At 44.3% G+C, this 24,810-nt stretch overlaps 11 non-coding genes and 1 pseudogene across 11 annotated transcripts; 8 read left to right on the plus strand and 4 right to left on the minus strand.

Moving 5' to 3' along the window:
* Positions 1–668: 668 nt before the first annotated feature.
* On the minus strand, positions 669–824 carry LOC135041235 (U1 spliceosomal RNA). Its single transcript, XR_010234939.1, has one exon. It is a non-coding gene; the product is annotated as a U1 spliceosomal RNA (small nuclear RNA).
* Positions 825–3,185: 2,361 nt separating this feature from the next.
* LOC135041274 (U1 spliceosomal RNA) lies at positions 3,186–3,348 on the plus strand. Its single transcript, XR_010234977.1, has one exon. It is a non-coding gene; the product is annotated as a U1 spliceosomal RNA (small nuclear RNA).
* Positions 3,349–3,500: 152 nt separating this feature from the next.
* On the plus strand, positions 3,501–3,646 carry LOC135041208 (U1 spliceosomal RNA; annotated as a pseudogene).
* Positions 3,647–4,337: 691 nt separating this feature from the next.
* On the plus strand, positions 4,338–4,501 carry LOC135041255 (U1 spliceosomal RNA). The gene has a single exon (XR_010234958.1). It is a non-coding gene; the product is annotated as a U1 spliceosomal RNA (small nuclear RNA).
* A 152-nt stretch (positions 4,502–4,653) lies between these two features.
* On the plus strand, positions 4,654–4,816 carry LOC135041204 (U1 spliceosomal RNA). Its single transcript, XR_010234915.1, has one exon. It is a non-coding gene; the product is annotated as a U1 spliceosomal RNA (small nuclear RNA).
* Positions 4,817–5,487: 671 nt separating this feature from the next.
* LOC135041258 (U1 spliceosomal RNA) lies at positions 5,488–5,651 on the plus strand. The gene has a single exon (XR_010234961.1). It is a non-coding gene; the product is annotated as a U1 spliceosomal RNA (small nuclear RNA).
* Positions 5,652–5,803: 152 nt separating this feature from the next.
* On the plus strand, positions 5,804–5,966 carry LOC135041229 (U1 spliceosomal RNA). Its single transcript, XR_010234935.1, has one exon. It is a non-coding gene; the product is annotated as a U1 spliceosomal RNA (small nuclear RNA).
* Positions 5,967–6,637: 671 nt separating this feature from the next.
* LOC135041253 (U1 spliceosomal RNA) lies at positions 6,638–6,801 on the plus strand. Its single transcript, XR_010234956.1, has one exon. It is a non-coding gene; the product is annotated as a U1 spliceosomal RNA (small nuclear RNA).
* A 6,700-nt stretch (positions 6,802–13,501) lies between these two features.
* Positions 13,502–13,617, minus strand: LOC135041237 (U5 spliceosomal RNA). Its single transcript, XR_010234941.1, has one exon. It is a non-coding gene; the product is annotated as a U5 spliceosomal RNA (small nuclear RNA).
* A 286-nt stretch (positions 13,618–13,903) lies between these two features.
* LOC135041248 (U5 spliceosomal RNA) lies at positions 13,904–14,020 on the minus strand. The gene has a single exon (XR_010234952.1). It is a non-coding gene; the product is annotated as a U5 spliceosomal RNA (small nuclear RNA).
* A 270-nt stretch (positions 14,021–14,290) lies between these two features.
* LOC135041236 (U5 spliceosomal RNA) lies at positions 14,291–14,406 on the minus strand. The gene has a single exon (XR_010234940.1). It is a non-coding gene; the product is annotated as a U5 spliceosomal RNA (small nuclear RNA).
* Positions 14,407–14,550: 144 nt separating this feature from the next.
* LOC135041200 (U1 spliceosomal RNA) lies at positions 14,551–14,714 on the plus strand. The gene has a single exon (XR_010234911.1). It is a non-coding gene; the product is annotated as a U1 spliceosomal RNA (small nuclear RNA).
* The last annotated feature ends 10,096 nt before the right edge of the window (positions 14,715–24,810 follow it).

Raw genomic sequence — 24,810 nt, forward strand, 5'->3', positions numbered from 1 at the left:
GATAGGGCTGGGGAGGGCCGCTGCTCAGGCACATCTCTGTCAAGTAAAGGAGATTCAACTGAGGCAGCACAAGGGAACTCTCATCTGGGGACAACAACTGCAGGGAGAACACATATTTTCAGATGAACATGGGAGGGCAGAAGGCTGCCTAATACTGAAGCACCCCCAAACAACAAACCAAATGCAACAACTAGTGCAAGCATTCCTGGGGGAAGGCCTGCAGCAGATGGATTTGCATATGGTGATGTTATCCAAGCAGTGGGTCAAAGTTGGCTTCAACCCTCATCTGCTTATGAAAAGAGAAAAGGGGCGTGCAGGGCATGGCAGCCTTTTGCGGTGCTTGGATGACCCCTAGATCGCATTAAACACCCCCACCCTCCTTTGGTGTGGGGCTCATGTTGGCCATGCCCCATCCCATGAAGCATTCAAGCTGATTTCTTGCAGCAGCTGGGCATTGTAACAGCTCCAGAGCTGCTCTGTAAGGCAAGTAAAAGGGTGTGGGCCCTGCAGCACTACCTGTAGTTTGCATTGTGCATTGGAAGGCACAAAGTAAGCAGACGGGAGGAGAAGTCAGGATAGTGCACAAGGGTATAGAAGGGAGGGGCTCAAGAAAAAAAGAAGTGGAAACAGACAGCAAACTAGGCTGGAGAGAGACCTGAGACAAAGAGATCTGAATTATACGAGAGCCGACCAGAGGAAACACAAATTATGCAGTCAAGTGTCCCACATTTGGGGAAATCGTAGGAGCAGCACACCCAGAGTGCAATGGGTGAGCCTTGCCCTGGGAGAAGCACCGTCCTGATTATAGTATCTCACCTGGGTGTGCTGCCCCTGCGATTTCCCCAAATGTGGGAAACTTGACTGCATAATTTGTGTTTCCCCTGGTCGGCTCTCATATAATTCAGATCTCTTTGTCTCAGGTCTCTCTCCAGCCTAGTTTGCTGTCTGTTTCCACTTCTTTTTTCTTGAGCCCCTCCCTTCTATACCCTTGTGGACTATCCTGACTTCTCCTCCTGTCTGCTTACTTTGTGCCTTCCAATGCACAATGCAAACTACAGGTAGTGCTGCAGGGCCCACACCCTTTTAGTTGCCTTACAGAGCAGCTCTGGAGCTGTTACAGTGCCAAGCTGCTGCAAGAAATCAGCTTGAATGCTTCAGGGGCTGGGGCATGGCCAACATGAGCCCCACACCAAAGGAGGGTGGGGGTGTTTAATGCGAACTAAGGGTCATCCAAGCGCCGCAAAAGGCCGCCATGCCCTGCATACCCCTTTTCTCTTTTCATATGCAGATGAGGGTTCCAGCCAACTTTGGCCCACTGCTTGGATGACATCACTGTATGCAAATCCGTCTTCTGCAGACCTTCCCCCAGGAATGCTTGTACTAGTTGTTGCATTTGGTTTGTTGTTTGGGGGTGCTTCAGTATTAGGCAGCCTTCTGCCCTCCCATGTTCATCTGAAAATATGTGTTCTCACTGCAGTTGTTGTCCCCAGATGGGAGTTCCCTTGTGCTGCCTCAGTTGAATCTCCTTTACTCTAAAACTTTTAAAACTTAGCAAAAGTGTTTACTAAATAGCTGCTCGGCAAAGTTGCAATGCCGAGACTCCCCGACCAGCTGCCCAGGATGAACCCACCTTTCTAGTAGAATGGGTCTTCACCTAATTCAGTAACGGCAATCCTGCCGTGGAATGAGCATGCTGAATCTTACCACAGATCCAGCGCATAATGGTCTACATGGACGCAGGACACCCAATCCTGTTGGGAGCATACAGGACAAACAGAGCCTCTGTTTTCCTAATCTGAACCGTTCTGGTGACATAAATTTTCAAAGTTCTGACCACAGCCAGAGACTTTGACTCAACGAAGGTGTCAGTGGCCCAAGGCACCATGTGGAAAGATGAACCACCTTCGGCAGAAATTGTTGACGTGTCCTCAATTCTGCTCTATCTTCATGAAAGATCAAATAAAGGCTCTTGTGATACTGCATGGTTTGTACTGTTTTCCATGTGCTCCCAGATCTTTCAAAAAAGAAGCATGGTCAAGAAAGTTCTGTTTGAAAAGAAACAACATTTACTGTCATTGTTATAGAATTTGGGAGAAAAAACAAGAAGAAATCTGCACTGTTGACGCACTGGACAGAATGAATGAATCATAAAATATAACCTTTATTAAGTATGTATTAAAATTGGATAAATATTAATATTATTATCCCAAACTGCAGTGAAACATAAAGGTTAAAATCACAGAACTAACATACATGTGCATAAGAAGAATAAAGAGATGTGAAAAAAAGGTTTAAAAAGCGTGTCCGTGTGTGATTATTTTTGAAGGCACAACCCTGGCGGGGTTGTTTATATAGATATATATGTTGCTAATAATCACTTTCTAGCGTAATGTTATTAAATAGCTGTTAGTATCTATGTCGTCAGGTACCACTGGGTCGTATCCTATATACTCCTGTGGGAAACTTGACTGCATAATTTGTGTTTCCCCTGGTCGGCTCTCGTATAATTCAGATCTCTTTGTCTCAGGTCTCTCTCCAGCCTAGTTTGCTGTCTGTTTCCACTTCTCTTTTCTTGAGCCGCTGCCTTCTATACCCTTGTGCACTCTCCTGACTTCTCCTGTCTGCTTACTTTGTGCCGTCCAACGCACAATGCAAACTACAGGTAGTGCTGCAGGGCCCACACCCTTTTACTTGCCTTACAGAGCAGCTCTGGAGCTGTTACAGTGCCCAGCTGCAGCAAGAAATCAGCTTGAATGCTTCAGGTGCTGGGGCATAGCCAACAAGAGCCCCACACCGACGGAGGGTGGAGGTGTTTAATGCAAACTAGGGGTCAGCCAAGCGCCGCAAAAGGCCGCCATGCCCTGCATGCCCCTTTTCTCTTTTCATATGCAGACGAGGGTTGAAGCCAACTTTGACCCACTGCTTGGATGACATCACCATATGCAAATCCATCTGCGGCAGGCCTTCCCCCAGGAATGCTTGCACTAGTTGTTGCATTTGGTTTGTTGTTTGGGGGTGCTTCAGTATTAGGCAGCCTTCTGCCCTCCCATGTTCATCTGAAAATATGTGTTCTCCCTGCAGTTGTTGTCCCCAGATGAGAGTTCCCTTGTGCTGCCTCAGTTGAATCTCCTTTACTTGACAGAGATGTGCCTGAGCAGCGGCCCTCCCCAGCCCTATCCCAAATCATACTTATTTTGCATAGGAGATACCATGGTCATGAAGATTGTTCTCCCAGGGTTAGGTTCATTCATTGCATTCTGGGTAGCTTACCTCTGTGATTTCCCCAAATGTGGGAAACTCAACTGCATTATTTGTGGTAGTGGGGGACTGTGTTTGTGCTTTCCTCTGGTCAGCTCTGGTAAAAGTCAGATTTCTTTGTCTCAGATCTTCCTCTAGCCTTGTTCTTCTTTCAAGAGTTCCCTTGTGCTGCCTCAGTTGGATCTCCTTCACTTGACAGGGGGGTGCCCGAGCAGCGACCCTCCCCAGCTCTAGCCCAACTCCTACTTACCTGCCAGGTGAGATACTATGATCATGAAGTTGCTTCTCCCAGGGCAAGGCTCACCCATTGCACTCTGGGTGTGCTGCCCCTGCGATTTCCCCAAATGTGGGAAACTTGACTGCATAATTTGTGTTTTCCCTAGTCGGCTCTCATATAATTCAGATCTCTTTGTCTCAGGTTTCTCTCCAGCCTAGTTTGCTGTCTGTTTCCACTTCTTTTTTCTTGAGCCCCTCCCTTCTACACCCTTGTGCACTATCCTGACTTCTCCTCCTGTCTGCTTACTTTGTGCCTTCCAATGCACAATGCAAACTACAGGTAGTGCTGCAGGGCCCACACCCTTTTACTTGCCTTACAGAGCAGCTCTGGAGCTGTTACAGTGCCAAGCTGCTGAAAGAAATCAGCTTGAATGCTTCAGGGGCTGGGGCATGGCCAACATGAGCCCCACACCGAAGGAGGGTGGGGGTGTTTAATGCGAACTAAGGGTCATCCAAGCGCCGCAAAAGGCCGCCATGCCCTGCATACCCCTTTTCTCTTTTCATATGCAGATGAGGGTTCCAGCCAACTTTGGCCCACTGCTTGGATGACATCACTGTATGCAAATCCGTCTTCTGCAGACCTTCCCCCAGGAATGCTTGTACTAGTTGTTGCATTTGGTTTGTTGTTTGGGGGTGCTTCAGTATTAGGCAGCCTTCTGCCCTCCCATGTTCATCTGAAAATATGTGTTCTCCCGGCAGTTGTTGTCCCCAGATGAGAGTTCCTTTGTGCTGCCTCAGTTGAATCTCCTTTACTTGACAGAGATGTGCCTGAGCAGCGGCCCTCCCCAGCCAATTCCCAAATCATACTTATTTTGCATAGGAGATACCATGGTCATAAAGATTGTTCTCCCAGGGTGAGGTTCATTCATTGCATTCTGGGTATGCTGACCCCTGTGATTTCCCCAAATGTGGGAAACTCAACTGCATTATTTGTGGTAGTGGGGGACTGTGTTTGTGTTTTCCTCTGGTCAGCTCTGGTAAAAGTCAGATTTCTTTGTCTCAGATCTTCCTCTAGCCTTGTTCTTCTTTCGAGAGTTCCATTGTGCTGCCTCAGTTTGATCTCCTTCACTTGACAGGGGGGTACCCAAGCAGCGACCCTCCCCAGCTCTAGCCCAACTCCTACATACCTGCCAGGTGAGATACTATGATCATGAAGGTGCTTCTCCCAGGGCAAGGCTCACCCATTGCACTCTGGGTGTGCTGCTCCTGCGATTTCCCCAAATGTGGGAAACTTGACTGCATAATTTGTGTTTCCCCTGGTCGGCTCTCGTATAATTCAGATCTCTTTGTCTCAGGTCTCTCTCCAGCCTAGTTTGCTGTCTGTTTCCACTTCTCTTTTCTTGAGCCGCTGCCTTCTATGCCCTTGTGCACTCTCCTGACTTCTCCTGTCTGCTTACTTTGTGCCTTCCAACGCACAATGCAAACTACAGGTAGTGCTGCAGGGCCCACACCCTTTTACTTGCCTTTCAGAGCAGCTCTGGAGCTGTTACAGTGCCCAGCTGCTGCAAGAAATCAGCTTGAATGCTTCAGGGGCTGGGGCATAGCCAACATGAGCCCCACACCGACGGAGGGTGGAGGTGTTTAATGCGAACTAAGGGTCATCCAAGCGCCGCAAAAGGCCGCCATGCCCTGCATACCCCTTTTCTCTTTTCATATGCAGATGAGGGTTCCAGCCAACTTTGGCCCACTGCTTGGATGACATCACCGTATGCAAATCCGTCTTCTGCAGACCTTTTCCCAGGAATGCTTGTACTAGTTGTTGCATTTGGTTTGTTGTTTGGGGGTGCTTCAGTATTAGGCAGCCTTCTGCTCTCCCATGTTCATCTGAAAATATCTGTTCTCCCTGCAGTTGTTGTCCCCAGATGAGAGTTCCCTTGTGCTGCCTCAGTTGAATCTCCTTTACTTGACAGAGATGTGCCTGAGCAGCGGCCCTCCCCAGCCCTATCCCAAATCATACTTATTTTGCATAGGAGATACCATTGTCATGAAGATTGTTCTCCCAGGGTGAGGTTCATTCATTGCATTCTGGGTATGCTGACCCCTGTGATTTCCCCAAATGTGGGAAACTCGACTGCATTATTTGTGGTAGTGGGGGACTGTGTTTGTGCTTTCCTCTGGTCAGCTCTGGTAAAAGTCAGATTTCTTTGTCTCAGATCTTCCTCTAGCCTTGTTCTTTTTTCGAGAGTTTCCTTGTGCTGCCTCAGTTGGATCTCCTTCACTTGACAGGGGGGTGCCCGAACAGCGACCCTCCCCAGCTCTAGCCCAACTCCTACTTACCTGCCAGGTGAGATACTATGATCAGGAAGGTGCTTCTCCCAGGGCAAGGCTCACCCAATGCACTCTGGGTGTGCTGCTCCTACGATTTCCCCAAATGTGGGACACTTGATTACATAATTTGTGTTTCCTCTGGTCGGCTCTCGTATAATTCAGATCTCTTTGTCTCAGGTCTCTCTCCAGCCTAGTTTGCTGTCTGTTTCCACTTCTCTTTTCTTGAGCCGCTCCCTTCTATGCCCTTGTGCACTATCCTGACTTCTCCCGTCTGCTTACTTTGTGCCTTCCAACGCACAATGCAAACTACAGGTAGTGCTGCAGGGCCCACACCCTTTTACTTGCTTTACAGAGCAGCTCTGGAGCTGTTACAGTGCCCAGCTGCTGCAAGAAATCAGCTTTAATGCTTCAGGGGCTGGGGCATAGCCAACATGAGCCCCACACCGAAGGAAGGTGGAGGTGTTTAATGCGAACTAGGGGTCATCCAAGCGCCGCAAAAGGCAGCCATGCCCTGCACACCCCATTTTTATTTTCATATGCAGACGAGGGTTGAAGCAAACTTTGACCCACTGCTTGGATGACATCACCATATGCAAATCCATCTGCTGCAGGCCTACTACCAGGAATGTTTGCACTAGTAGTTGCATTTGGTTTGTTGTTTGGGGGTGCTTCAGTATTAGGCAGCCTTCTGCCCTCCCATGTTCATCTGAAAATATGTGTTCTCCCTGCAGTTGTTGTCCCCAGATGAGAGTTCCCTTGTGTTGCCTCAGTTGAATCTCCTTTACTTGACAGAGATGTGCCTGAGCAGCGGCCCTCCCCAGCCCTATCCCAAATCATACTTATTTTGCATAGGAGATACCATGGTCATGAAGATTGTTCTCCCAGGGTGAGGTTCATTCATTGCACTCTGGGTATGCTGACCCCTGTGATTTCCCCAAATGTGGGAAACTCGACTGCATTATTTGTGGTAGTGGGGGACTGTGTTTGTGCTTTCCTCTGGTCAGCTCTGGTAAAAGTCAGATTTCTTTGTCTCAGATCTTCCTCTAGCCTTGTTCTTCTTTCGAGAGTTCCCTTGTGCTGCCTCAGTTGGATCTCCTTCACTTGACAGGGGGTGCCCGAGCAGCAATCCTCCACAGCTCTAGCCCAACTCCTACTTACCTGCCAGGTGAACTATGATCTTCACTGTTAGGGCAATCAGGATGTGGAATTCCCTGCCAGGGAAGGTGGTAATGGCGGACTCTGTAATTGGATTTAAAAAAGGAATGGATACATTTCTGAATGAAAAAGCTATCCAAGGTTATAATACTTAAAATATCAACATGGTTAATCCGGGGGTAACATGAGTTATAGTAGCTAACTAGTCATAAAACATTATTCAGCAAGTATGTAGAATCATCACAACTTAAAACAGGTTGAACACGATGGGCAATTTGCCTCTATTCAACCTCAAAAACTATGTTACTATATGTTACTATATTACTATGTTACTGTAGTATACAGAACACCACAATATAATGAGCAGTGATAGTGAGCACTGATGAGGATACTAGAACTGACACTGAGCAGCAAGATGCAGCACTGGACTATTAGTAATGTACTGTAGTATGCTGAGCACCACAATGCAGCACAAGACAATGAGCAGTGATACTGAGCACTGATGAGGATACTACTGAGAACTGACACTGAGCAGGAGAGACACACTACTAGTATTACAGAGCAGCAATAAGTAACCACTGATACTGAGCACTGATATTGAGATTTCCACTGAGAGAACATAGCCACGTCCTCTCCGCTCTCTCTTCAATGCACGAGTAAAAATGGCGGCAACGCGCAGCTCTTTATATGGAATCCGAATCTCGCGAGAATCCGACAGCGGGATGATGACATTTTCCCTTGTTCAGGTTTTCCGAGTCAGGCGGGAACAACCGAGCCTGCCTCGGACCAGTGTAAACCACGTGGAGTTCGTCGGGAATTCGGTTCTCGGAGAACCGAACCCGCTCCTCTCTACCTTATACCCATCAATTTTTTTATTTTCAATCTAAGCCCCTGCAGTTTTCTGTAAGCATCTGCTTCGCTATGATGATCAACAAGTCACAAGGGCAAACACTCAGGGCTTGAGGCGTAGATCTTAGGACCAGCTGCTACAAGCATGGCAGAGGTGTCACTATCACTGGTGACACCCAGAGAGGTGGCGAGGGAGATTGTAATGCAGTGCGCGCAGATAAGCAGTGCAATGGTAAAAAGGAGGCATGGTTTCATAGGTAGGGGCGTGGCCTGGTGGCCTGAATCTACATTTTGTTGCTCCGGGTGTCCCGGGGGTTGGGGGCTGCACCCGGGGACTAGTGTGTGTGCGGTGCTGGCTCCTGCACAGTGACAGGGCATGGCCACCGAGCATGACGCCTCCATTCTTGACCATGCTGTAATTGCAGTCGCACTGCAGTTCAGCGTGATCATATAAAATGGTGTAGCCTCCTGCTGGTGCAGACTGTATGTGCGCGCAGGAAGCCGCCACCATTTTTGTGATCACAGCGGCTGAATGTGATGTCATACAGCCGCTGTGACCACGCCCCCTGTGTCTCCTCCGTTGCAGACCCCATTTTGAAGCCTTGCCCCCGCACCGCTCCATCCCTGACTTGGAAATGGAGTGTTGCTGACCCCCCTCTCCCCCCCCCCCCGCCCCGATTGACAGGCAGAGGCGATCGCATTCTCTGCGGGGTGCCGCAGAAAATGCAGGCACATGCGTATGCTCTTAGCAATTTTTGCAGTTGGATCGCTTATTGTGATTGCAATCCAACCTGAATCAGGCCCTATTACCTATCACAATGCGCTGCGGGCAGTACAAAATTGGGTTAATATAGGAGTAAAACTCCCAGACCTGTGCTCCTTAACTGTACCTGGTGGCTAGTGGAGCGGCTGCCCAGTAATCAGTGTCCACGCCAGTGCGCACACGGTCCACCCCCTACGGCCACGCTCCCCTTCATCAGCGGCCTCGTGATCCGGAAGGGCGGTGTGTGTGTGACTGACCTTAGGAAGAAACTGGAGCCTCCGCTGCAGTGACCCAGCAACCAGGGCACGGGAGTATACAGCGCCGCTGGGAGTGATGAAGCTGCAGTAAAGATGTCTATTAGACCTAGCCTGCTGCAGCCCTTGTAGATTCTCATAAAACAAGTTCTTCTTTTCTTGTCAAAATTAATAGCTAAGAATAGGCTGCCTGAGGCAGGCCCCTGTTAAGAGGCCTGCTACTGAAGGCACCAACTACAAACTGAGCTCCCTGTTCATGGAAGCGGGGTTATAGAGGAGAATGCACTGAGCATCTTGGGAACAGTCAAAAGCTTTGAGCCGGTTGGTGCCTCAGATCAAGATCCTACTCTACACCCCAATGTGAATCCTTGTGGAGTCCAGTGTACCCCACAGAAGAAATTAATGTGTCACACCCATTGGCAGCAACCTTAGAATAGCTGCTGACGGGCACAATTGAGAAAGGAAGGGGGGGGGGACATTTGAATCCAGCACATAGATGCAATTCAAATATGTAATTTGTACCTTCCTATTTTAAAATATAATGGATGAACCTCACCCTGTGAGAACAATCTTCATGATCAAGAGATCTCATATGCAAAATAAGTATGAGTTGGGATAGGGCTGGGGAGGGTGGCTGCTCGGGCAGCCCCTCCCCCGTCAAGTTAAGGAGATTCAACTGAGGACGCACAAGGGAACTCTCGTCTGGGGACAACAACTGCAGGGAGACCACATCTTTTCAGATGAACATGGGAGGGTGGAAGGCTGCCTAATATTGAAGCACCATCAAATATCAAACCATATGCAACAACTAGTACAAGCATTCCAGGGGGAAGGTCTGCAGAAGACGGATTTGCATACGGTGATGTCATCCTAGCAGTGGACCAAAGTTGGCTGGAACTCTCATCTGCATATGAAAAGAGAAAAGGGGCATGCAGGGCATGGCGGCCTTTTGCGGTGCTTGGATGACCCCTAGTTCGCATTAAACACCCCCACCCTCCTTTGGTGTGGGGCTCATGTTGGCCATGCCCCATCCCCTGAAGCATTCAAGCTGATTTCTTGCAGCAGCTGGGCACTGTAACAGCTCCAGAGCTGTTCTGTAAGGCAAGTAAAAGGGTGTGGGCCCTGCAGCACCACCTGTAGTTCGCATTGTGCGTTGGAAGGCACAAAGTAAGCAGACGGGAGGAGAAGTCAGGATAGTGCGCAAGGGCATCCTTTTCTCTTAGTCCGTAGAGGATGCTGGGGTCACATTAAGAACCATGGGGTATAGACGGGATCCGCAAGAGACATGGGCACTTTAAGACTTTCAAAGGGTGTGAACTGGCTCCTCCCTCTATTCCCCTCCTCCAGACTCCAGTTATAGGAACTGTGCCCAGGGAGACGGACATTTCGAGGAAAGGATTTATTGTTAAACTAAGGTGAGCATCTTACCAGCTCACACCTTAAGCATGCCGCAGAACGTGGCATTCAACAGAACACAAGCCAACGGCATGAACAATTGCAGCAAAAAGCTGACCAGAACCATAACACAACATGTGTATAACCACAAGTAATAACTGCAGACACAGTATGGACTGGGACGGGTGCCCAGCATCCTCTACGGACTAAGAGAAAAGGATTTACCGGTAGGTATTAAAATCCTATTTTCTCATACGACCTAGAGGATGCTGGGGTCACATTAAGAACCATGGGGTTATACCAAAGCTCTTGAACGGGTGGGAGAGTGCGTACGACTCTGCAGCACCGAATGACCCAACTTGAGGTTATCATCAGCCAAGGTATCAAACTTGTAAAACTTAGCAAAAGTGTTTACTAAATAGCTGCTCGGCAAAGTTGCAATGCCGAGACTCCCCGACCAGCTGCCCAGGATGAACCCACCTTTCTAGTAGAATGGGTCTTCACCTAATTCAGTAACGGCAATCCTGCCGTGGAATGAGCATGCTGAATCTTACCACAGATCCAGCGCATAATGGTCTACATGGAAGCAGGACACCCAATCCTGTTGGGAGCATACAGGACAAACAGAGCCTCTGTTTTCCTAATCTGAACCGTTCTGGTGACATAAATTTTCAAAGTTCTGACCACAGCCAGAGACTTTGACTCAACGAAGGTGTCAGTGGCCAAAGGCACCATGTGGAAAGATGAACCACCTTCGGCAGAAATTGTTGACGTGTCCTCAATTCTGCTCTATCTTCATGAAAGATCAAATAAAGGCTCTTGTGATACTGCATGGTTTGTACTGTTTTCCATGTGCTCCCAGATCTTTCAAGCAAGTAGCATGGTCAAGAAAGTTCTGTTTGAAAAGTAACAACATTTACTGTCATTGTTATAGAATTTGGGAGAAAAAACAAGAAGAAATCTGCACTGTTGACGCACTGGACAGAATGAATGAATCATAAAATATAACCTTTATTAAGTATGTATTAAAATTGGATAAATATTAATATTATTATCCCAAACTGCAGTGAAACATAAAGGTTAAAATCACAGAACTAACATACATGTGCATAAGAAGAATAAAGAGATGTGAAAAAAAGGTTTAAAAAGCGTGTCCGTGTGTGATTATTTTTGAAGGCACAACCCTGGCGGGGTTGTTTATATAGATATATATGTTGCTAATAATCACTTTCTAGCGTAATGTTATTAAATAGCTGTTAGTATCTATGTCGTCAGGTACCACTGGGTCGTATCCTATATACTCCCTTCACTCAATAGGGGTTACCTCCCGGGAAGCCATCCCCATTGGCGAATTTGTGGGGGTGATTGAGTATAACCGGTAAGCTAACCTCCAATTTGTGGGGTGCTTAGGTAGATGGGGATCACTTATTTCTCTGTGTCCCCTAAGACTATATTCCTAAATTCAATACCATAGCTTTCTATATCGGATAAGGAATCACTTGATAGGGAAATCTCTATGCATCATGGAAAGATCATATTTATTAATATCCAAACTAAAAAAATGATGAATAGCTTTAATTTAGCTGTTTAGATATAGTTAATTGGCGAGATATACCAACAGGTGCGGTTGCCTTAAGGAATATGGCAATTCTAATATAAATAGCAGCCCTCCTTCATATAATCAGCCAGATCTTATTAAATCTGGTCCAGATATAGCCGTTCAGATATACTTAATTGACAACATATATCAATCGGTGGGGTTGCCTTAAGGAATATAGCAATTCCAATTCTCATATAAATAGCAACCTTCCTTCATATATTCAGCCAGATCTTATTTAATCTGATCTAGGCGTAGGCAATAATGCTTTCCTTAGAGGTATAGCCACCTCAATTCTTATTAGGAAGCAAAGTGTCTGTCATAATGGTTTATCCAATTCATCTAAGAAATAATATATTCCATGTGTCAGAGATTCATTACTCTCTATTTACACTGTTAAAGAGTTAATTCTTATTATGTTACAGTGTAATGAAATTATCATATAGGGAGATGTGGCAATTCCATGTGCTATATATATAATAACCCTTAGTGGTCCAGATTCCACAATGAGGAATTTTCTTATAAACCGCTGAAACACACAGCTATTTGACTGACTTCCAAATATATCTATCTCACTTTGTAACAGTCTTATGATAGAGAAACCGTTACATATTCGGTCACTTAGTTATCTAAAGGTAAACAGACTCAGTGTGAGGGTAATATAATATATCAAATGCGCTGTCAATAATCGTGGTAACTGGTGTAATAATGTGGTATATTGAGTATGCTAGTAAGGCATATAACTGCTCTCCAGCCTTTAAGTGTTACCAATCAATTTGTTACACTGTAAAGGATTTATGGTGTCCTGTTAGGACATGCAGCTGCTAGGCTGACTCAAAGATTTATCCATTTGTAACAATTATGTAACAGTTATATACATGTTACTGGTATTACATATAAATAGTATGACACAGGCCAGCAGTCCCATGTGTCTAGATTCCACAATAGGAGATTTTCTTTGTCTTATAAACTGCTGGAACACACAGCTGCTAGACTGACTTCAAATATATATACCGGTATTACTTTGTAACAGTCTTATAGTAAAGAGACTGTTACACACTGTCATTTAGTTATCTCAAGGTTAGCAGATTCTGTATTACTTTGTAACAGTCTTATAGTAAAGAGACTGTTACACACTGTCATTTAGTTATCTCAAGGTTAGCAGATTCTGTGTGAGGATAGTGTTCTGTTAGAACATGCAGCTGCTAGGCTGACTCATAGAAAATGTATCCATTTGTAACAAATGACACATACAGCATTAAATTAATATCTATAGCAGCCCATGTGACATCTCTACTCTTATCATAATTGTCTGGTTATTGCCAATCTGGACAGCAGGAGTGATATATATTCACTAGTCCCAATATCCCATCATATAAATATACCCACACTGATATACATTCTTATCAAGAGTTATTAGTAGCTATCTGTATGCACTTTAGACATTGTAATTGCTAAGTGACATCATATCTAGTGTATTCCTTTCTTATAGCTCAGCTTCTATTCCCTATTAGTGGAGACTAACAGCTAACATCATAATCATATATTTTTGTTTTATAACATTTCACATGAGTCAAATACACGCGGACACGCCGTGCCCTACACGCGTGTTTCACTGCATCTATGGCAACTTACATTAAAGCTAACAAGAAAGCACACTCGTTCTGTCTTTAAACTGATAAAAGAAACCCCAATAATATGGGGCATGCAAAAATTTAGATAAAACTCAGTTTTGCTCCTCTCCACGGAAATCTTTAGTAAAAGGCGAAAGATTTGTTCGTTCTGAAGAGAAACCAGAGCATGACCAAGATTCCACCTGTCGCCTGAGTGCCATGCCAGCAGTCCTCATTCAGCTCAAAGTGAGCACCCAATATGAAAGAAAGAAAGCAGATTTCTCACCAGGCTTCCCCTTGCTATAAGCATGGTTTGTACTCTTTTCCATGTGCTCCCAGATCTTTCAAGCAATTAGTATGGTCAAGAAAGTTCTGCTTGAAAAGAAACAGACATTTACTGTCATTGTTATACAAATAAACTTACATTAAAGCCAACAAGAAAGCTCACTCGTTCTGTCTTTAAACTGATAAAAGAAACCCCAATAATATGGGGCATGCAAAAATTGAGATAAAACTCAGTTTTGCTCCTCTCCACGGATAATCTTTAATAAAAGGCGAAAGATTTGTTCATTCTGAAGAGAAACCAGAGCATGACCAAGATTCCACCTGTCGCCTGAGTGCCATGCCAGCAGTCCTCATTCAGATCAAAGTGAGCGCCCAATTTGAAAGAAAGCAGATTTCTCACCTGGCTTCTCCTTGCTATAAGCATGGTTTGTACTGTATTCCATGTGCTCCCAGATCTTTCAAGCAAGTAGCATGGTCAAGAAAGTTCTGTTTGAAAAGAAACAAACATTTACTGTAATTTCTATGCAAATGAGCTTTCATTAAAGCACACTCATTCTATCTTTAAACCGATAAAAGAAACCCCAAAAAGATGGGGCATGCAAAAATTGAGGTAAAACTCAGTTTTGCTCCTCTCCACGGAAATCTTTAGTAAAAGGCGAAAGATTTGTTCGTTCTGAAGAGAAACCAGAGCATGACCAAGATTTTCATCTGAAAATATGTGTTCTCCCTGCAGTTGTTGTCCCCAGATGAGAGTTCCCTTGTGCTGCCTCAGTTGAATCTCCTTTACTTGACAGAGATGTGCCTGAGCAGCGGCCCTCCCCAGCCCTATCCCAAATCATACTTATTTTGCATAGGAGATACCATGGTCATGAAGATTGTTCTCCCAGGGTGAGGTTCATTCATTGCATTCTGGGTATGCTGACCCCTGTGATTTCCCCAAATGTGGGAAACTCGACTGCATTATTTGTGGTAGTGGGGGACTGTGTTTGTGCTTTCCTCTGGTCAGCTCTGGTAAAAGTCAGATTTCTTTGTCTCAGATCTTCCTCTAGCCTTGTTCTTCTTTCGAGAGTTCCCTTGTGCTGCCTCAGTTGGATCTCCTTCACTTGAGAGGGGGTGCCCGAGCAGCAATCCTCCACAGCTCTAGCCCAACTCCTACTTACCTGCCAGGTGAGATACTATGATCTTCACTGTTAGGGCAATCAGGATGTGGAATTCCCTGCCAGGGAAGGTGGTAATGGCGGACTCTGTAATTGGATTTAAAAAAGGAATGGATACATTTCTGAATGAAAAAGCTATCCAAGGTTATAATACTTAAAATATCAACATGGTTAATCCGGGGGTAACATGAGTTATAGTAGCTAACTAGTCATAAAACATTATTCAGCAAGTATGTAGAATCATCACAACTTAAAACAGGTTGAACACGATGGGCAATTTGCCTCTATTCAACCTCAAAAACTATGTTACTATATGTTACTATATTACTATGTTACTGTAGTATACAGAAAACCAAAATGCAATGAACAGTGATAGTGAGCACTGATGAGGATACTAGAACTGACACTGAGCAGCAAGATGCAGCACTGGACTATTAGTAATGTACTGTAGTATGCTGAGCACCACAATGCAGCACAAGACAATGAGCAGTGATACTGAGCACTGATGAGGATACTACTGAGAACTGACACTGAGCAGGAGAGACACACTACTAGTATTACTGAGCAGCAATAAGTAACCACTGATACTGAGCACTGCTATTGAGATTTCCACTGAGAGAACATAGCCACGTCCATTCCGCTCTCTCTTCAATGCACAAGTAAAAATGGCGGCAACGCGCAGCTCTTTATATGGAATCCGAATCTCGCGAGAATCCGACAGCGGGATGATGACATTTTCCCTTGTTCAGGTTTTCCGAGTCAGGCGGGAACAACCGAGCCTGCCTCGGACCAGTGTAAACCACGTGGAGTTCGTGGGGAATTCGGTTCTCGGAGAACCGAACCCGCTCCTCTCTACCTTATACCCATCAATTTTTTTATTTTCAATCTAAGCCCCTGCAGTTTTCTGTAAGCATCTGCTTCGCTATGATGATCAACAAGTCACAAGGGCAAACACTCAGGGCTTGAGGCGTAGATCTTAGGACCAGCTGCTACAAGCATGGCAGAGGTGTCACTATTACTGGTGACACCCAGAGAGGTGGCGAGGGAGATTGTAATGCAGTACGCGCAGATAAGCAGCGCAATGGTAAAAAGGAGGCATGGTTTCATAGGTAGGGACGTGGCCTGGTGGCCTGAATCTACATTTTGTTGCTCCGGGTGTCCCGGGGGTTGGGGGCTGCACCCGGGGACTAGTGTGTGAGCGGTGCTGGCTCCTGCACAGTGAAAAGGCATGGCCACCCAGCATGACGCCTCCCTTCTTGACCATGCTGTAATTGCAGTCGCACTGCAGTTCAGCGTGATCATAAAAAATGGTGTAGCCTCCTGCTGGTGCAGACTGTATGTGCGCGCAGGAAGCCGCCACCATTTTTGTGATCACAGCGGCTGAATGTGATGTCATACAGCCGCTGTGACCACGCCCCCTGTGTCTCCTCCGTTGCAGACCCCATTTTGAAGCATTGCCCCTGCACCGCTCCATCCCTGACTTGGAAATGGAGTGTTGCTGACCCACCTATCCCCCCCCCCCCCGCCCCGATTGACAGGCAGAGGCGATCGCATTCTCTGCAGGGTGCCGCAGAAAATGCAGGCACATGCGTATGCTCTTAGCAATTTTTGCAGTTGGATCGCTTATTGTGATTGCAATCCAACCTGAATCAGGCCCTATTACCTATCACAATGCGCTGCGGGCAGTACAAAATTGGGTTAATATAGGAGAAAAACCCCCAGACCTGTGCTCCTTAACTGTACCTGGTGACTAGTGGAGCGGCTGCCCAGTAATCAGTGTCCACGCCAGTGCGCACATGGTCCACCCCCTACGGCCACGCTCCCCTTCAACAGCGGCCTCGTGATCCGGAAGGGTGGTGTGTGTGTGACTGACCTTAGGATGAAACCGGAGCCTCCGCTGCAGTGACCCAGCAACCAGGGCACGGGAGTATACAGCGCCGCTGGGAGTTATGAAGCTGCAGTAAAGATGTCTATTAGACCTAGCCTGCTGCAGCCCTTGTAGATTCTCATAAAACAAGTTCTTCTTTTCTTGTCAAAATTTATAGCTAAGAATAGGCTGCCTGAGGCAGGCCCCTGTTAAGTGGCCTGCTACTGAAGGCACCAACTACACACTGAGCTCCCTGTTCATGGAAGCGGGGTTATAGAGGAGAATGCACTGAGCATCTTGGGAACAGTCAAAAGCTTTGAGCCGGTTGGTGCCTCAGATCAAGATCCTACTCTACACCCCAATGTGAATCCTTGTGGAGTCCAGTGTACCCCACAGAAGAAATTAATGTGTCACACCCATTGGCAGCAACCTTAGAATAGCTGCTGACGGGCACAATTGAGAATGGAAGGGGGGGGGGGGACATTTGAATCCAGCACATAAATGCAATTCAAATATGTAATTTGTACCTTCCTATTTTAAAATATAATGGATGAACCTCACCCTGTGAGAACAATCTTCATGATCAAGAAATCTCATATGCAAAATAAGTATGAGTTGGGATAGGGCTGGGGAGGGTGTCTGCTCTGGCAGCCCCTCCCCCGTCAAGTTAAGGAGATTCAACTGAGGAAGCACAAGGGAACTCTCGTCTGGGGACAACAACTGCAGGGAGACCACATCTTTTCAGATGAACATGGGAGGGCGGAAGGCTGCCTAATACTGAAGCACCATCAAATATCAAACCATATGCAACATCTAGTACAAGCATTCCTGGGGGAAGGTCTGCAGCAGACGGATTTGCATACAGTGATGTTATCCAAGCAGTGGGCCAAAGTTGGCTGGAACCCTCATCTGCATATGAAAAGAGAAAAGGGGCGTGCAGGGCATGGCGGCCTTTTGCAGTGCTTGGATGACCCCTAGTTCTCATTAAACACCCCCACCCTCCTTTGGTGTGGGGCTCATGTTGGCCATGCCCCATCCCCTGAAGCATTCAAGCTGATTTCTTGCAGCAGCTGGGCACTGTAACAGCTCCAGAGCTGTTCTGTAAGGCAAGTAAAAGGGTGTGGGCCCTGCAGCACCACCTGTAGTTCGCATTGTGTGTTGGAAGGCACAAAGTAAGCAGACGGGAGGAGAAGTCAGGATAGTGCGCAAGGGCATCCTTTTCTCTTAGTCCGTAGAGGATGCTGGGGTCACATTAAGAACCATGGGGTATAGACGGGATCCGCAAGAGACATGGGCACTTTAAGACTATCAAAGGGTGTGAACTGGCTCCTCCCTCTATGCCCCTCCTCCAGACTCCAGTTATAGGAACTGTGCCCAGGGAGACGGACATTTCGAGGAAAGGATTTATTGTTAAACTAAGGTGAGCATCTTACCAGCTCACACCTTAAGCATGCCGCAGAATGTGGCATTCAACAGAACACAAGCCAACGGCATGAACAATTGCAGCAAAAAGCTGACCAGAACCATAACACAACATGTGTATAACCACAAGTAATAACTGCAGACACAGTATGGACTGGGACGGGTGCCCAGCATCCTCTACAGACTAAGAGAAAAGGATTTACCGGTAGGTATTAAAATCCTATTTTCTCATACGACCTAGAGGATGCTGGGGTCACATTAAGAACCATGGGGTTATACCAAAGCTCTTGAACGGGTGGAAGAGTGCGTACGACTCTGCAGCACCGAATGACCCAACTTGAGGTTATCATCGGCAGGGATGCAGTGGCGTTAATGTTTCCTGGTGTCAACCTGTATTATTTCAGTAGATATTGAAATGAGGATGCATCTTGCTGCCTTTCCAATGAAGCAAGTTTAATTTAGTAATAGGTGAAAAACCATCCCTACAAAGATGTTAATCAGATACTTGGCTTTGTGGACACTTTTCAGAGAACAAATTTGTTAGCATAAAAATAAAGCCAGAAAATGAAGAGCTGTTTAATCACTCAATTGGATTTTTTTGCCAGCATATTTCTTTTTCTCTGCAAACCACTGCTAAATTGTGCTTCCTAGCTGTTTTTATAAAATCACTGAATCAAATCTAACTCTGATTACATCAGAGAAGGCCAGGTACCCTACACCATAACAGGGGTTTTTGAAATTTTGACTTGTCTACTTAAAGATCACCAAAATCTGATAACAAGGTCAATTACATCACTGGGTGGGATTGAACCACCAACCCTTTGGTTAATAACCAATCACACTAACCGATTGCACCACAGAGACACTTTGCAAAAGTCCATACTGACAAAGGCTAATAAGCATTCATCTAGAACGTTTCCTAGAAAAACTTTAAAAAGTCAATAATCTGGAGAGTTTTTGTAAGATGTTTCTTCCATCAACCAACGAAGAAACACATTGGTACTTTCCCATGATGAGTGAGTGCTTCAGGATCTCTTGCACTTACATGTGCAGCAGAGTACTGTAATGAAAGCATGCTGGGTTCATAACCCAGAGGTAGGCAGATTGAAACTATCCTCTGCTATATGCATTTTTTTTTGTTAATTAAAGTAATCCAAAACTGGGATTGATATTTTTTCTCTTTTATTTTTACTTAAAGTACAATAACTTTTACCATTTTAATATGTTTTAATAGTATATTGACAGTATTGTTTTCTTTCAAAAATCCACTTAATTTTCTTTACCCTATTATTAAAATGGTAATTGACAAAAACAAACTACATTGTCACCAGAAGAGCAATACAAAATGTACAAGTGATATATTAAAATCATCTTTCCAGCTTGAATTTCAATGATGCATTGGGGCAACGATTTTGTGAGAAACATCTTCACCCTTAAATAAAGATTTTCTTAATTCCTTACCTGTGTGCTAATTAGATATCACCTTGTTTTCACATTAAACAGACTTCCACATGAGAAAGCAGCAAGGATGCAGTAGCGTTAATGTTTCCTGGTGTCAACCTGTATTATTTCAGTAGATATTGAAATGAGGATGCATCTTGCTGCCTTTCCAATGAAGCAAGTTTAATTTAGTAATAGGTGAAAAACCATCCCTACAAATATGTTAATCAGATACTTGGCTTTGTGGACTCTTTTCAGAGAACAAATTAGTTAGCATAAAAATAAAGCCAGAAAATGAAGAGCTGTTTAATCACTCAATTGGATTTTTCTGCCAGCATATTTCTTTTTCTCTGCAACCCACTGCTAAATTGTGCTTCCTAGCTGTTTTTATAAAATCACTGAATCAAATCTAACTCTGATTACATCAGAGAAGGCCAGGTACCCTACACCATAACAGGGGGTTTGAAATTTTGACTTGTCTACTTAAAGATCACCAAAATCTGATAACAAGGTCAATTAAGTCCCTGGGTGGGATTGAACCACCAACCTTTTGGTTAATAGCCTTACACACTAACTGATTGCGCCACAGCGACACTTTGCAAAAGTATATACTGACAAAGGCTAATAAGCATTCATCTAGAACGATTCCTAGAAACATTTTAAAAAGTCAATAATGTGGAGAGTTTTTGTAAGATGTTTCTTCCATCAACCAATGAAGAAACACATTGGTACTTTCCCATGATGAGTGAGTGCTTCAGGATCTCTTGCACTTACATGTGCAGCAGAGTACTGTAATGGAAGCATGCTGGGTCCATAACCCAGAGGTAGGCAGATTGAAACTATCCTCTGCTATATGCATTTTTTTTGTTAATTAAAGTAATCCAAAACTGGGATTGATATTTTTGCTCTTTTATTTTTACTTAAAGTACAATAACTTTTACCATTTTAATTTGTTTTAATAGTATATTGACAGTATTGTTTTCTTTCAAAAATCCAATTAATTTTCTTTACCCGATTATTAAAATGGTAATTGACAAAAACAAACTACATTGTCACCAGAAGAGCAATACAAAATGTACAAGTGATATATTAAAATCATCTTTCCAGCTTGAATTTCAATGATGCATTGGGGCAACGATTTTGTGAGAAACATCTTCACCCTTAAATAAAGATTTTCTTAATTCCTTACCTGTGTGCTAATTAGATATCACCTTGTTTTCACATTAAACAGACTTCCACATGAGAAAACAGCAAAGATGCAGTGGCGTTAATGTTTCCTGGTGTCAACCTGTATTATTTCCGTAGATATTGAAATGAGGATGCATCTTGCTGCCTTTCCAATGAAGCAAGTTTAATTTAGTAATAGGTGAAAAACCATCCCTACAAAGATGTTAATCAGATACTTGGCTTTGTGGACACTTTTCAGAGTACAAATTTGTTATCATAAAAATAAAGCCAGAAAATGAAGAGCTGTTTAATCACTCAATTGGATTTTTCTGCCAGCATTTTTCTTTTTCTCTGCAACCCACTGCTAAATTGTGCTTCCTAGCTGATTTTTTATAAAATCACTTAATCAAATCTAACTCTGATTACATCAGAGAAGGCCAGGTACCCTACACCATAAGAGGGGGTTTGCAATTTTGACTTGTCTACTTAAATATCACCAAAATCTGATCACAAGGTCACTTACGTCCCTGGGTGGGATTGAACCACCAACGTTTTGATTAATAGCTGAACACACTAACCGATAGCGCCACAGAGACACTTTGCAAAAAGTCCATACTGACAAAGACTAATAAGCATTCATTAGAACGTTTCCTAGAAAAACTTTAAAAAGTCAATAATCTGGAGAGTTTTTGTAAGATGTTTCTTCCAGCAACCAATGAAGAAACACATTGGTACTTTTGCATGATGAGTGAGTGCTTCAGGATCTCTTGCACTTACATGTGCAGCAGAGTACTGCAATGGAAGCATGCTGGGCCCATAACCCAGAGGTAGGCAGATTGAAACTATCCTTTGCTATATGCATTTTTTTTTTGTTCATTAAAGTAATCCAAAACTGGGATTGATATTTTAGCTTTTATTTTTACTTAAAGTACAATAACTTTTACCATTTTAATTTGTTTTAATAGTATATTGACAGTATTGTTTTCTTTCAAAAATCCACTTAATTTTCTTTACCCTATTATTAAAATGGTAATTGACAAAAACAAACTACATTGTCACCAGAAGAGCAATACAAAATGTACAAGTGATATATTAAAATCATCTTTCCAGCTTGAATTTCAATGATGCATTGGGGCAACGATTTTGTGAGAAACATCTTCACCCTTAAATAAAGATTTTCTTAATTCCTTACCTGTGTGCTAATTAGATATCACCTTGTTTTCACATTAAACAGACTTCCACATGAGAAAACAGCAAAGATGCAGTGGCGTTAATGTTTCCTGGTGTCAACCTGTATTATTTCCGTAGATATTGAAATGAGGATGCATCTTGCTGCCTTTCCAATGAAGCAAGTTTAATTTAGTAATAGGTGAAAAAACATCCCTACAAAGATGTTAATCAGATACTTGGCTTTGTGGACACTTTTCAGAGAACAAATTTGTTATCATAAAAATAAAGCCAGAAAATGAAGAGCTGTTTAATCACTCAATTGGATTTTTCTGCCAGCATTTTTCTTTTTCTCTGCAACCCACTGCTAAATTGTGCTTCCTAGCTGTTTTTTTATAAAATCACTTAATCAAATCTGATTACATCAGAGAAGGCCAGGTACCCTACACCATAAGAGGGGGTTTGCAATTTTGACTTGTCTACTTAAATATCACCAAAATCTGATTACAAGGTCAATTACGTCCCTGGGTGGGATTGAACCACCAACCTTTTGATTAATAGCTGAACACACTAACCGATTGCGCCACAGAGACACTTTGCGAAAAGTACATACTGACAAAGATTAATAAGCATTCATCTAGAACGTTTCCTAGAAAAACTTTAAAAAGTCAATAATCTGGAGAGTTTTTGTAAGATGTTTCTTCCAGCAACCAATGAAGAAACACATTGGTACTTTCGCATGATGAGTGAGTGCTTCAGGATCTCTTGCACTTACATGTGCAGCAGAGTACTGCAATGGAAGCATGCTGGGCCCATAACCCAGAGGTAGGCAGATTGAAACTATCCTTTGCTATATGCATTTTTTTTTTGTTCATTAAAGTAATCCAAAACTGGGGTTGATATTTTAGCTTTTATTTTTACTTAAAGTACAATAACTTTTACCATTTTAATTTGTTTTAGTCCAAATGGCATATCAGCAGTCAGCACTAACTGGTGACATGCCATTTGTACAAGTAAGCCATGTGTGACTAATATATAAACATACTTTATTAAATAACACCTCAAACTATCATACCCAGGATTCAAACCTATAACCTGTTGAATTCTAATCAAACACCCTACCCATGGAGCTACTTGATCCTGCATCTTTTCTAACCTCCAAAAACAGATTCAGTTGCATTTTCCAGCGTGTTTTGTTTGCGCCTTTGCAAATGTCTTACATCGACAAACTTATTTAGTACTATTTTGCAAATAGGGTTACATTGTCGCAACATTGTGTTCCCTAATTGCTTGATTTTTTAAATGCAACAATGCAGACACCTGATAATTGCTCTGTGGAGTCTTATTTTGTGTTTTGTGTTTAGTCTTTAGATCTGAATTTGAATGTACTAGTGAACTAACTTAATTTCCTACTTCTAAATTCATTCCTAAATTCACTACTTACATGAATCCTGTAGTTGGGCATTTTGGGACTTCGATTGTGGGCATTGTTTTGTGTCCAGACCAGCAGCAGGTGGTGTGCATTTGCTGGAAAGGCATCGAAGACCTCCGATATGCTGCATCTCCTGATGTGTGTCTCCCTCAAGTGGCTGTCAGCAAATGCCTGCTAGACACCCCATTCCAAGCTGATTGTGACATCATGGAACATGCATCATAGAACAGGCATGCTAAAACATGGGTCTTCAACCTGCGACCCTCCAGCTGCTGTGGAACTACACATCCCAGCATGCCCTGCCTCAGTTTTAGCATACCTTAATAGCAAAACTGTGGCAGGGCATGCTGGGATGTGTAGTTTCACAGCAGCTGGAGGGCCACAGGATGAAGACCCATGTGCTAGAGCCGTTGAAAAACGGATAGTGTTCCCAAGCCTTCCATCCTGGAATATCTTTGGTCTTTCGCCAATGAAGAAAGCAATCCCTCCCTCCAGCAGACCCTTCAACCACAATACAAGATCACAGCCAAAAGGCCGAGAAGCAACTACACTGGAGCTTAACAAAAATGGCTAAAACTTAGTGGAGGAAAGTGCAGTGCACCAAAACATAAGCTGACACAATCATGGAGAATGCGCCAGCATATATGCTCTTCTATCTATATTTTGCAAACATGCTCTTGTCCCCTCCAGCTGCTCTATGTAGATTTAACGTCTGGCAAGGTGCATAACCCACTGACAAGCAGGCACACTCCTGCATGAGTTTTCACTCTCACTAGCTGGATGATACACAATCATTTGCATGTGCTCCACCTCCGACACACCACCCACCCAACCACCCAGTCACCAGAGCCACCCACAAACCAACTGGCTCCGTGATTTAATTTGCACAGTGTAGTCATCCAGGCAGCATGTCCTTCTCAATGGAAGGATCTCTGGTTCCATGGAATCTTCCGCATTGGAATGCTGCGGAACAAAAAGGATTTAAATATTCAGCTTGCTAGCATTCAATGTACCTGCGGCTTGGCTCTAGCACATGGGTCTTCATCCTGTGGCCCTCCAGCTGCTGTGAAACTACACATCCCAGCATGCCCTGCCACAGTTTTGCTATAAGGTATGCTAAAACTGAGGCAGGGCATGCTGGGATGTGTAGTTCCACAGCAGCTGGAGGGTCGCAGGTTGAAGACCCATGTTTTAGCATGCCTGTTCTATGATGCATGTTCCGTGATGTCACAATCAGCTTGGAATGGGGTGTCTAGCAGGCATTTGCTGACAGCCACTTGAGGGAGACACACATCAGGAGATGCAGCATATCGGAGGTCTTCGATGCCTTTCCAGCAAATGCACACCACCTGCTGCTGGTCTGGACACAAAACAATGCCCACAATCGAAGTCCCAAAATGCCCAACTACAGGATTCATGTAAGTAGTGAATTTAGGAATGAATTT

The sequence above is a fragment of the Pseudophryne corroboree genome, unplaced genomic scaffold (assembly GCF_028390025.1).
Source record: "Pseudophryne corroboree isolate aPseCor3 unplaced genomic scaffold, aPseCor3.hap2 scaffold_796, whole genome shotgun sequence".
Classification (NCBI taxonomy): Eukaryota; Metazoa; Chordata; class Amphibia; order Anura; family Myobatrachidae; genus Pseudophryne; species Pseudophryne corroboree.